Genomic DNA, 12,301 nt, shown 5'->3' on the forward strand with positions numbered 1-12,301 from the left:
TCCCCAGTGGCTTCGTGGAACTCTCTAGCACAGCGGCTCCGTAACTGTGGAACCCTGCTTAACTTTTGTTTGGTGGTTTCTTCATTTTTTTAAATCTTTTTTCTGATTAGTCCTCCAAGACTACTCATAACCAGTAGAGGTATCACAGGGCACTTCCTCTGCCAAGGCTGCTCCGTGTTACCTTTTTTTATCTATGTTATTGTGAGCTTGTGCAATGCAAGTGGCTTTTATTATAATGATGAAATAGCTGCTGAGAAAGCCCGCTTGGTGGAGGCTGCTTCCTCGGGATGAATCTTTTCATGGCTGTGTCCCCGCATGTGAGATGAAGCCCTGTGCTCAGCCCGTGTGCCCAGGCCCAGACTCCCGCCGGCTCAGGATGCCCTCGGGGGTTTGTTCCAACACAGATCAGGAGCCAGGCTCATTTCATTCTGCCTTGTAAGTTTCAAGTGCACTGAAGAGGCCAACATGAATTAGGGCAGAGAGGCAGGGCAGCCTCTGATGCAGGCTCCATTGCTGCCACTGTCGGGGGATCCCAGAGGTTTTCCTAGAATGGGACACAGGGAAAGGAGACCAAAGTTCTGCCCCTTCAACATGTGGATTCCCTAGGACAGGTATCAGGAGGAGAATCGGCTCATAGGGTGATACCTGGACTGGGGTGTGCTTTCCGGGTCAGGCTTGAGTGGGCGTCTTGGGAAAATGGGTGGGAATAACGGGCTTCGAATTACATTTTGGGACCTTTCTGGTTGGCAGCATTGCCCAAAGGCAGCACTGGACACCGTAGCTGCATAGCATTTCTCCTGTTTTATACTGGCCAGGTCCACTTGGTTTGAGATAGTAGCAGGAGAAGGGGCTTCATACCTACCTTTGGCTCACTCTGAGTATAGTCTAGCCATCTTTCTGGGAATGGTTTTTTTTTTGGTTTTTTTGTTTGTTTGTTTGTTTGTTTTGAGGTGGGGTTTTGCTCTTGTCGCCCAGGCTGGAGTGAGTGGCGCCATCTCGGCTCACTGCAAGCTCCGCCTCCCGGGTTCAAGCGATTCTCCTGCCTCAGCCTCACAAGTAGCTGGGACTACAGGTGCCCGCCACCACGCCCAGCTAGTTTGTGTATTTTTAGTAGAGAAGGGGTTTCACCATATTGGCCAGGCTGGTCTCCAACTCCTGGCCTCAGGTGATCCGCGCACCTCGGCCTCCCAAAGTGCTGGGATTACAGGTGGGAGCCACCGGCCGCTGTCTTTCAAATGATCTCAGGTAAGGGGAGGAAGGTGTGAATGTCATGAATAAAAATGGCCCAGATAATCCGGAAAGCTGGGATTAGCCAGGAGCATCCTCGCAACCCGCCGTTCCCTCGGAGCCTTTGTGAATGTCTGCTGAATAGGAAGAGCCAGCCCACCCTCTAGCAGAGACACCAAGGAGCCACAAAACACCAAAAAGCACAGGGAGTGCGAGGTCTGAGTACGAGGTCTGAGTAAGGAGGCAGGTGCGGCCAGGGAACTTGCTGGGCCGGCGTCGGCTAGGCTGTAGGCTCCGAACTTGACCTTGGGTTAGTCTTTTGCACCCACTCGGGTTCTGGTTCCTTTTCCTCACCTTCATGCACCTGCATGGGCTCTGATCTCTTTTGCTCTTTTTAGCACTTGGGGAAAAATTAACCATAACCACGTTTATTTTCTTACCTGCCTCTCTACCCCGTTGCACTCCGGGGTGTGGCTCCGCAGATGGAGTCTGAAAGCCCAGCCAGCATTGCTAAGGCTGGCACCCAGGGGTACTCCAGGAGGGGACACTTCAGTCCCGTCCGTGCCCCTCAGCAGACCTGTCTGTGGCTCCTGGAGGGAAAACGCCCCGCAAGTGAAAATGATTAACTATTGGCATGGGAATTAAAGACAGCAATTGTAAAGCTGACCTTTTTAGAATTCAACACCTTCTGGACAAATTGGCAGGTTATGTGGACTTCAGAAACGGTAGCCAATCCTGGAAGCCAGTTCTGCTGTCATCAGCCGGGTGGCATTGGTAGTTATCTGACCTACTGGAGACTTCGTTTTCCTTTTCTGTAAAATGGCAAAAATATAAGAATCAATAGGGTTATCCTGTGGGCATCAGGATAGGGCCTGAACGCAAAGCTCCATCTCTCTTAACCTAGAGTAAGTCGCCCTTCTAGGCCAATGGCTCAGAGAGGAATGAGAATGACAATGACAACTGACCAGGGAACATCAAAGTGTTTCATGATGCCTAGCCATAAAACACTTCCTCCCATTTTCTCCTCCCTGCTCTGCTAAGGCAGTTGTGGGAACATTTACCCAGATTCTTAAGAAGTAGACTCTTTAAACACTAGGCCTGATTCCTTGATGACAGAAAATTAAGGTGGAAAGAGCTTTAGGACCTTAGATACTGCAAGAGACATACTATTAAGTGGGAAAAAAGGAAGTTGCAAAATAGCATGAATAATATGATACCATGTGCATAAAACTAATAATGAAAGGAGAAGAAGAGGGACTCTTTGCAAAGGAATCAGATATTTCTGGAGGAAACTGATGACTGCCTCAGAGGAAGAGACAGAGCTGTCTATCTGGGATGGTCAGACAGAGAGTTCACTTTCGGTTCCTGTTGCATTTTGTGCTGTGATCTTCTATCACCTAAGCACAGTCATCATGGACAATTTAGATTTAAAAAAAAAAAAAAAGCCAGCGAACACTCCCAGACCCAGAGGAATGCTGCGGCCACAGATGCAGGTGGCAGCCCAGCTGGGAGGAGGACCCAGGCTTCCCGAGCCAGCCCGGCTGCCTCGCGAGATGGCTGGGGGGTCAGTGGAAGGCCGAGTGGCTCCGGGAGCTGAAAGGGTCCATTCTTCTCTTGTCTCTCGCCTTGTACCTCTTGGCCTGCGGTATGCAGTGGAGTCTTCAGGAAGTTTTCAGATCCTTCCCCAGGACAGCTGTGAGAAGGAACAAAATGGACTCAGCCATTGGTGTCTTTCCAGACCCGGGCACCAGAAAGACTGGGCACTGTGTGCCCACACGGGCCCAGCCACAGCAGGTCGTCCGAGCTGTCTGTGGCCGCCCGGCGGAGACTGGAAGAAAGGCTGGGAGAGCGTCTTCAAAGACCGCACACGCCTGCCCAGGAGAGGCTGAAACCTTCTTCTTTGAACTCTTCTCCTTCCCTAATTGCTGGTCCATAGAGACCGAGCTGAAAATTAGTTTAAATGCTAAATTGAGTTTCAAACCACGAGTCTCAGCCCCTCTAGAAACAGGACACCGTGTAAAAATAGAAACTTTAAGTCAACTTGTTTTTCTAAGCTTTATACAGCTTTGCTGTGAGGTCCAGAGTCCTTTGGCAAATAAGTGATGTTTGAAGAGATTCAGGTGTGCTGGGAGGGTTCGTTCAGGATGGAATTGGCTACTCTTCATTATAAAAAAGTCAAGACAGCCTAAAGTAATCCTGAAAGAAGATGCTTTGCCTGAATCAAGTTTAGCATCAGAGCAGCCATAACCCTCGCTGAGATTCTTCAGAACCATGCAGTTGGAGGGGTAGAAGCCAGGCTCATTCTTTCAGGGATGGAATCAAACCGTAATTAAAAGCAAATGATTGCCAGGGTCGTTAGAGATGCCAGAGCCTCAGGATCAGACTCGTAAGCAAATGGAATTGGTCTTTCTCCAAAATCCTGCACTGATTTAACCACAGGATCGTAAATCAAAGGGGCTGTCTGAAAACGAGACAGCCTTCCCCAGGCCGTGCATCTGAAACACTCAATCCCAGCACACGTACAGCAGGGGAGCCACACACGGGAGGAAGAAAAGCACCGGACTTCGGGAGTACCTGAGCACGGCAGGACAACAGCATGCTGCGCTCTCTCTCTCAAATTCTTCAGGAGCCGCTAGGCTGTGAGCCAGCTTGTATTTAAGGTAGCTTGCCTCTCAGAGGCTTTTTAGAGGATGTGTGACCTGTGCGGCTTCCTGGTATCAGTGACACCATGGGGATGTTGAGTCAGGTGGCCTTGGGGCCTGGACTTTTCAGCCCAGCTGCAGGAGCCGGCGTGGAGGGACGTCTCCCTGAGCATGTGCTTGGTGTGGCTCCTGGGTGGGTGGGCGACCGCGTCGCTGGTGTATAGAAGGAGCCAAGTGCTTGTGGAAGAATTCCATGCCACTTCTCTTTCTGCTGGTGTGGATTTGCAGAGGTGATGGGAGATGAAGGAGGTGGTGGACGACCAGAAGTTCAAGAAGTCGTGACCTAAGACAGTTTCAAGGACTAGTCTTACAGGAAGGAGGACCCTAGATGAAAACTGACTGCTCCTGGAGCCACGTGTTTCCTATAAGGCAGCAAATGTTGCACAATTCTATAAAAAACGGAGCTGGTAACTGGGATCCGTTGAGGGGGTCTTGACCCTGAGGGGTTGCTTTTGTGGACATTTCATCTGGGCCGAGGTGTGCAGTGTCACAATTGCTGGGCTACAAGGCTGCTGATATACACTTTTATTGCAGAAACAGCTCATTATCTTTCTTGACTCCGGAGTATTTCAGCAGATAAACAGGCATGCAAGGTTGCTTTATTTAAGGAGTTAGGGGACCAGGAAATATTTGTTGTCAGGGACAATGCAAGTGGTAAACATTTTATCCCTTAAAAGGCAAGAAAGCTCCGAGGACATGAGGAAAGCCTGCAAAAGCAGGAAATGGCCATTTGAAAAGTACGCATGAGGTCCCTACTCCAGGGAGAGTTTGCTGAGCCCCAAGGGGAGAAAGGAAGAGGATGGACCAGCCAGGAGTGCCCAGTGGATTTACAGCAGATTTAATAAGTCTACTTTAATTATTTAAATGAATCAAAATGCATAGGAGTGGAAGAAAGAAACAAGTAAAAATAAATGAAAATTCTTTTTGGAAACCACTCTTGAAGTCTTTTCTCTTAAAGAACCATCTTCTTAGGGTCCTTTTTCCCCACCTGCTGGGTCAGCGGTCATGTGTATGTATAAGATGGTGGAGGCAAAATCGTCTTTTTCGTGATTCTAATGTTAATTAAAACAGAAAAGGACTTTGTGAGCTCACGTCTCGGATTCTAAGCTGCCTTGGAAGCCCATTTCCAGAAGGCTAATGTTGCTCCTGAGGACCTATCAGCTGCCCCTGCCGAACTCCAGGACGCAGAAGTGTTCAGTTGAGTTTTGCTCCCCTCTGCTTCGTAGCCAACTGCAGGCCCAGGAATTAGCAACCTGATTTCTCCTTTTCTCCCTCATCCTCCTGGCCCAGGCCCTTCCTGGATGGTGGTAACAGGCCCGGGGTGGCTGTGCAGCCTCCCTGAGGCTCTCTGAGTTCCCCTGGCCCCACAGAGGTGCCTGCATCCTGGCAGGGATGGCAGGATCCTGGTAGCTGCACGGGGTCTGTACACTGAGGGGGCTGCCCTCACCTGCAGGGATCAGGTGCTGGGCGGCAGGTGCCTCAGTCCATCCGGGCTGCCATAGTGAAGCAGCATGGACTGGGGACAACCACTCACTTCTCACAGTTCTGGATGTTGGAGGGCCAAGATCAAGGCACCAGCAGAGTGGGAGGCTGGAATCCTGGTCAGGGCTCTCCCGGGTTGCAGACTGCTGTATCCTCCCCCTGTATCCTCATGTGGCAGCAAGACAGCTGGATAACCCTCAGCCTCTTTTACAAGGGCACTAATCCCCTTCTTAAGGGCTGCACCCTCATGACCTAGTCACCCCCCACAGACCCCACCTCCTAATTTCCTCACATTGGTGGTAAGGATTTTAACATGGATTTTGAAGGGACACAGACATTCAGTGTATTGCAGTGGGACAGACAGCAAGCCTGCCTGGGCAGTCTGTGCCTAAAGCCACAGCTCTTCACCCACTTCCTTCTGAAACTGGCATCATCATGCTATCTTTAGTTGATCAAAATAAGCCCGAGTTCACAAACTCCTAGAATCCCAGATCTGAAAAGCACCCTGAATTCCTTCCCACAAGGGAGGTGGGGGCCCATTATTTGTGATGAATGCTAGCTACTCCATTTAACTCTTTACATATCCAATGCCAGCTTTCTCTCCATTTGCCTGTTAGCCGAAAGCCCTGTGCAGTTCTCTCCTGGATGTCGTGGGAAATACGACAAAGACAGAACACTTGGTCTTGGCCTCAATGAACTCGTAATAGAGAAGACCCGAGAAGGATGTACCTGCAGGGTTATCTACAGCAGAAATTTAATCAAATACTCGGCACATCCCAGTTACAAAGAAAGCTTTCAATGTGGGCCATTGGCCGCTGCAGGTTTCTTTGTGAGAAACATTTGTGTGCTTTTTATCCCAGGGAACAAAACCCTAGGAAAGGAAGTTTCCATCATCTACTCCCATTTTTCCTCCTTCTTGAACAAAACTTTTAGCTCAAGGAACAGTGCTTTTGAAGACTTGTGTTTCATGCAGCCTGCTTCCGTAGTTGATCTGTTCACAACAAGATCACATCAAGTAAATTCTTCCATTCTGGGAAGATGGCGAAAACAAGCGGATACTGTCAGCAAGTGTTGACGAACCACCTCTCCAGAAATAAATATTGGCAGGGAACAGAGAAAGCCTGGAGTATCCCCATCAGTCATTGGCCGGAGAAGACCTTTTCCTGGGCTGGAGTCCTTGCTGGGGAAACGTCTGTTCTTTGCAGCCTGTGAGGCAACTCTGGCCAGGAGGCAGCACTCAGCAAGTCCTAAGACCAAATTACCATCCTGGCTCCACTTTGGGTTTGTAAAGTCATCTGACTGTTTCTCTCCAGGTGCCTTAGTTGCCTCATCTGCCGTGGTCTCCTGGGAGGTTGTAAAGTCTAAGGAGATGCTGTACTTGAGCCCCCAAGATTCGAATACCCTGTGAATGCTCGCTGTAGTTATTTAACTTGTTACCTGCAGCTAAGCAGGAATCAGAGAGCAGAGTGGGCAGAACCCCACTCTTTGCCTAGAACCTTGCTCATTTTTAAAGTATAAGCTTCTTTTGCATTTTTAGAATAAGCTTAATTTTTTTCCCAGAGATTATTTGCATAGGATCTTTTTCCTCCCTTCCCCTTTCTGATGGACGCTTTTTATAGTGTGTATAAAGAATAGCAACAAGGAAACACTTTCTGGTTCCTCTGCTTTAACCTTCAAATCTTCTGTGTACAGAAGCTCTGGCTTTAAACAGCCCTTTCGAAGATTCGGGGACAGGGGGTGCCGTGGAAGCCAAATTGGTGAGCCTGGGAGAGGACACTTCTCAAATGAGAGTCATGTCTTGGAACAGGGATCCCCAAAAAAGAGGAAATAATTTTACAGAGCAAATGATATTCCACAGTACCAATCACTCATCATGTTTAAAAACTGCATATGTAATTCTCTTTCCGTGTATCCATCTTGGAAGAATACTGTTTCTGAAAAACATCTCAGAAAACAGAAACTTTAGAACCAATACAATATACAGGCTTTAATTTCTGCTTCTCTGTAGTTGTGCCTGTAGGTCTCTATTTTTTATTCAGGCCAAAGATTATGAGAATTAGGAGCATAAATTATATTTTTAAAATTTGTTACAGTACAGAGGGATCTCCTTATTCAACGGTGGCTAAAACTGCCCCCTTGTTGACAGTGTCCACAGAGGCCAGAAACACCTCCGCTTGTTATGATAACTTTGGTTTCTTCATGGCAGCTAAAGAGTTGTCCCAGCACTTGGGGACGCTGAGGCAGACAGATTGCCCTGAGCTCAGGAGTTTGAGACCAGCCCGGGCAACATGGTGGAACCGCGTCTCTACAAAAAATACAAAAAAAACAAAAATTATCCAGTCATGGTGCTGCACACCTGTAGACCCAGCTACTCAGGAGCCTGAGGTGGGAGGATGGCTTGAGCCTGGGAGGTGAAGGTTGCAGTGATCCGAGATCACATCACTGCACTCCAGCTTGGGCAACCCCCAGTCTTTCTCTCTCCCACCTCCAACAGAGTGAGACCCTGTCTCAAAAAAAGAAAAAAAAAAAAAAGGATAACTAGACAACAACCAAAAAATAAAAAAATTTTAAAAAATTGGCAACGGAAAATGTAAATTAAAACCACAATGAGATATCAACTTACCCATTGGGATGGCTATTACAAAATACAAAACAATCAAAACCAGAAAATATTCAGTGTTGGGAAGGATGTGGAGAAACTGGAACTTTATACATTACTGATGGAGATGTAAAATGATTCATCCACTCCAGAAAATGGTACGGTGGTTCCCCCCAAAAATTAAACATAGAATTACCAAATTGATCCAGCTGTTCTCCTTCTGGTACAAACCCAAAAGAATTAAAAGCAAGGACTTGAACAAACATAAAGACACCTATGGTCCTAGCAGCATCAATCACAGTAGCCGAGAGGCAGAAGCAATCTAAATATCCATCGACATGAATAAATCAACAAAATGTGGAATATTCATACAAGGAATATCAGCCTCAAAAGGATGGAAATTCTGACACATTTTACAACATTGATAAAACTTGAGGAGCTTATACTAAGTGAAACAGGCCAGACACAAAAAGACAAATAGTGATAGTTCCCCTCAGATGAGGCACCTCTAAGAGTCAAATCCATAGAGACAGAAAGGAGAATGGGGGTTTCCAGGGCCAGGAGGGAGAATGGGGCGTTAGTGTTTACTGGGTGCAGATTTTCGGCTGGGAAAGACGAAAAGGTTCCAGGGGTAGCCGCACGACGGTGTGAATATAATTTAAAATGGCTAAGATGGCAAATTCTATGTTAGGTATTTTTTTAACACACACACACATACACACAAGCATCCAGTTTAGGGATTCGGCAAGACCATACCCAAGAGCCAGGTTTCTCCCACTCCCTGCACCCTCCCTAAATTCTCAGACCCACCTGGTGGAAAACAAGCCTCCCTGAGCCTGTGCCCCCCACAAAACAAACAAACAAAAGCCCTGCCTGGCCTGCTTTTCTCTGCTGTGGAACAGCAACACTTCAGCCCAGGACCATCATTTTCCTGAAGTCACCAAGTCCCACGGGGCCCTCATCTCGGAGCTCAGGACCCCGGCCTCATTATTCCTAAAGGGAAGCACCCCTGAAAACACCCGTTCTGGAACAGCCGGGGCAACAGCAGGGCCCCTCCCGTCCCCCGAGCCTTTTCCTTGTCTGAGCCAAAGGGCCGTTGCTCCTCGACGTCGTCCCAGAACCATCTCTTGCAAGAACTAACATCCCTTGTTTCCTTTCTCTCTCCCACCCCCAACTCAGAAGCTCTCTGAGCTCCTTCTGAACTGATCCTGGTATTTGAGGAATTAAATCTTTTCAGGAATTGAGACTCTCACCTCCTTAGAGTGACCAGAAATGAAGGAGTCGGCAACTGATGTTTTTAAATTCCCAAATTACAGATGGCAAACCCAAGTTGTGGGGAATGGCACAGAGGGGAGGTGGAGGTTGGGGTTGGTGTAGGGAAGTGGGGCTGCCAGCTAGGCTTTGGGGACCTGCCCAGGTGGAGGGGATAGCCGCTACCAGCGATGAGCTGCAAATGGTAGGAGTGCACAGCTTCTCCCGCCTGATTGGGGAAGATCTGACCCCACGCTTCTTACCCTGATGGAACCAGTGCTCCAAGTAGCCTCTCTTATTTCAGCATGTGCTGGGCTCAGCTGTAGGTGGTGCTGGGCCAGGGTCCAGCTCCTGCACAGCCTGTGTCTCTGACAACAGGCATCACAGGAAAACACGACCTTCCTGCCTGTGAAACTTTCGTGATTTGAATCCAAGTTCCGAGCCAGTGTCAGAGGGCGTGTCACTGGTCCCCACACCAGGACCGCAGGCCTGATTTCAATGGTGACAGTTCCAGCACTTATGCAGGAGTCCTGGGCTGGGCACGCTATGTCATATTAACTTTCCATCCTGGGTTTTGAATATCAGAACCCTTGTTTAGGTGAAAAATCTAGAACCTTTACCCCATAGTAGTTGACTGAGGAAACATAAAGCCTAACCTACCGTACTCAGTGATGCTTTAACTCAGTTTGTATTTTCTTCACCTTCAGGTGCATTTGAAAGACAGTGGCACATAGGGTGGCAGATAGGCCTTTATTTAATGTTCACACCAAGTGGGTGCACTGAGTGGGAACCACCTTCATCTGCTGTTCATTTCTTGCAGCAGTTATGCAAGTAAGTGTCATGATCACCATTGTATAAATGAGGAAGTTGAAATGGAGAGAAATAAATAACTTGCCCAAAATCACCAACTGTGAAGCGGCTGGGGCTGGCCTCAGCCCCTAGGAACTGGGCAGAGCCATCTTTCCATCACGTAATTAATCACTGGGCTAATGGGCCTCATGCAGGAGTTCTTCTCTATTTCTCCTGTAGCTTGCAGAGGGCAGCTCACTGCTGAGCACAGGTTGCAGGCAGTTTCTCCGTGTGCCCCAAAGCCCTCTGTAGGAAACCGCAGGCCAACAAATGCACGTAGAGCCTGGGGACTCCCAGGACTTGGCCTTCATGTCAATGCTGGAGCTATTTGATCCAATCGTCTACAAGCCACAAACCATGTTAGCAAAGGAAACATTCTCTCACGTGATGTGCAACTCCACGCCCGTTTAACGCACACAGCAGCAGCACAAGTTAGCGAGCACAGCTGTTCTCCGGGGAGAGTGCTCCTCCTGCCCTCTCGGAGAAACCAAACAGCCACCACAAGGAAATCACATGTTGAGTGAGGGCTGTAAACCCAAAGACCCTGGTGATTGAGATCTCCAACTTTAAAGAACTGCTAGGGAATAAGTGTGTTCCTGCGCAGTCAGTGGGCAGCCCTCAGCCTTGGCCGCAGGGCAGATGTGAGGCCGCGAACTCATAGTGTGGGAGCACGGGGCTGGGGTGGCCCAGCCGTCCCCAGAACACTGAGCTACCCACTTCTGTCTCCCCACTACAGCCTGATCCGCTTGGCACGTGCTGCTAGTGGTCAGCGTTCTGCTAGCCTGCCAGCTTTGCACCCCCTGGGTGGGAGGAGAATAGCGGACGGATGATCCAGGTGCAGGAGGAGGCAGCCCGGGCTCAGAGGTGTCTGGAGACCTTGGTCAGACAGCGAGGCACTGGCACTGTGTTCAAGCACCCTGTGCCCTGACTTCCACTATCTCTGACGTGTGCACCCCTCACCAGAGAGGACTGTCTGTGCCACAAACATCCCTTGTTCCCTGCTGTGTTCCTGTGATAAAATAGACTAGGCATTACAGGTTCTTCTGGAAGGTCCGAGCTGTGGCTGTCTTGCTTAAAGCTGAGAAGGCAGGAGGAGGAACACAGAAACCTTCTGAACCCGGAGGCGGGCAGACCGGGAGAGAGAGCAATGTGTGGGTGTGCTTGCTGCTCCGCGGCCTCCAGCTCTCCCTTCTTGTAGGCCACCTCCTCCATTCCCTCTTCTAAAGGACCTTGCCTTTCCTACACAACTCCATTTCATCCACAGCCGGTGGAGTGCTGGCCCTTTTTTTTTTTCTTTGTGTCTCCTAACTTTTTTTATTAAAATAAATTTTAATTGTGGTAAAATACACATAATGTAAAACGTATCATTTAGCCAGTTTTAAGTGTGCAGTTCTGTGGCACTGAGGGCATTCATATTATGCAACCGTCACCACCTTCCACCTCCAGCACTTTCTCATCTTCCCAGACTGAACCTCTATTCATTAAACCACAACGTGTCCCCACACTTCCAGCCCCTGCTACCACCGTTCCACTTTCTGTCTCTATGAATTTGATCACTCTAGGAACCTCATATAAGTGACATTACATAGAGTCTCCTTTTGTGTCTGGCTTATTTCGCTGACCACGATGTCCCCAAGATTCATCCCTATCGTAGCGGGTGTCAGAGCTTCCTGCCTTTCTAAGGCTGAAGGGTATTTCATTGTATGGATAGACTGCATTTTGTTGATCCATTCATCTGTCAGTGAACACGTGGGGTGCTTCTACCTTTTGGTTATTGTAAATAACCCTGATGTGAACATGGGTGTGCAAATAGCTGTTCAAGTCCCTGCTTTCAACTCTTTTGGGTGCATACCCAGAAGTGAGATTGCTGGGTCATATAATTCTGTTTCGTTTTTGTTGTTTGTTTATTTGTTTGTTTGTTTGAGGAACCACCTGACTGATTTCCATAGTGGCTGGACCGTTCTGCATTCTCATCAGCTGTGTGTAAGGGTTCCAGTTTCTTCATATCCTTGCCAACTTGTGATTTTTTGATAGCATTTTTTGATAGTAGCCATCCTAATGGGTGTGAGGTGCTGCCATCATTTCTTTTTGAAATCAGGTGTCCAATGCATGTGGTCTGAAAACTTAATAGGATTCTAAAGAGGCCACATCACATCTAAAATGTCTGCGTAGGTCTGTACTGTCAGGCAAA

The 12,301-nt window shown here is 48.5% G+C and overlaps 1 protein-coding gene and 1 long non-coding RNA gene across 6 annotated transcripts in view; one reads left to right on the plus strand and one right to left on the minus strand.

Annotated features, from left to right (window-relative positions):
• Positions 1–12,301, plus strand: part of APCDD1 (APC down-regulated 1) — a 579,685-nt gene that overhangs the window by 563,960 nt on the left and 3,424 nt on the right. The window lies entirely within an intron of this gene.
• LOC126941138 (uncharacterized) overlaps positions 1–12,301 on the minus strand; it is an 80,536-nt gene that overhangs the window by 27,166 nt on the left and 41,069 nt on the right. For 2 of the 3 annotated variants that reach the window (XR_007721089.1, XR_007721091.1), the window contains exon 3: positions 1,895–2,039. This is a non-coding gene — a long non-coding RNA (uncharacterized LOC126941138). Of the gene's footprint in view, positions 1–1,048; positions 1,818–1,894; positions 2,040–12,301 lie in introns of those variants that run through there. The other variant, XR_007721090.1, reaches the window with a different exon arrangement.

This window comes from Macaca thibetana, chromosome 18, assembly GCF_024542745.1.
Source record: "Macaca thibetana thibetana isolate TM-01 chromosome 18, ASM2454274v1, whole genome shotgun sequence".
Taxonomy (NCBI): domain Eukaryota; kingdom Metazoa; phylum Chordata; class Mammalia; order Primates; family Cercopithecidae; genus Macaca; species Macaca thibetana.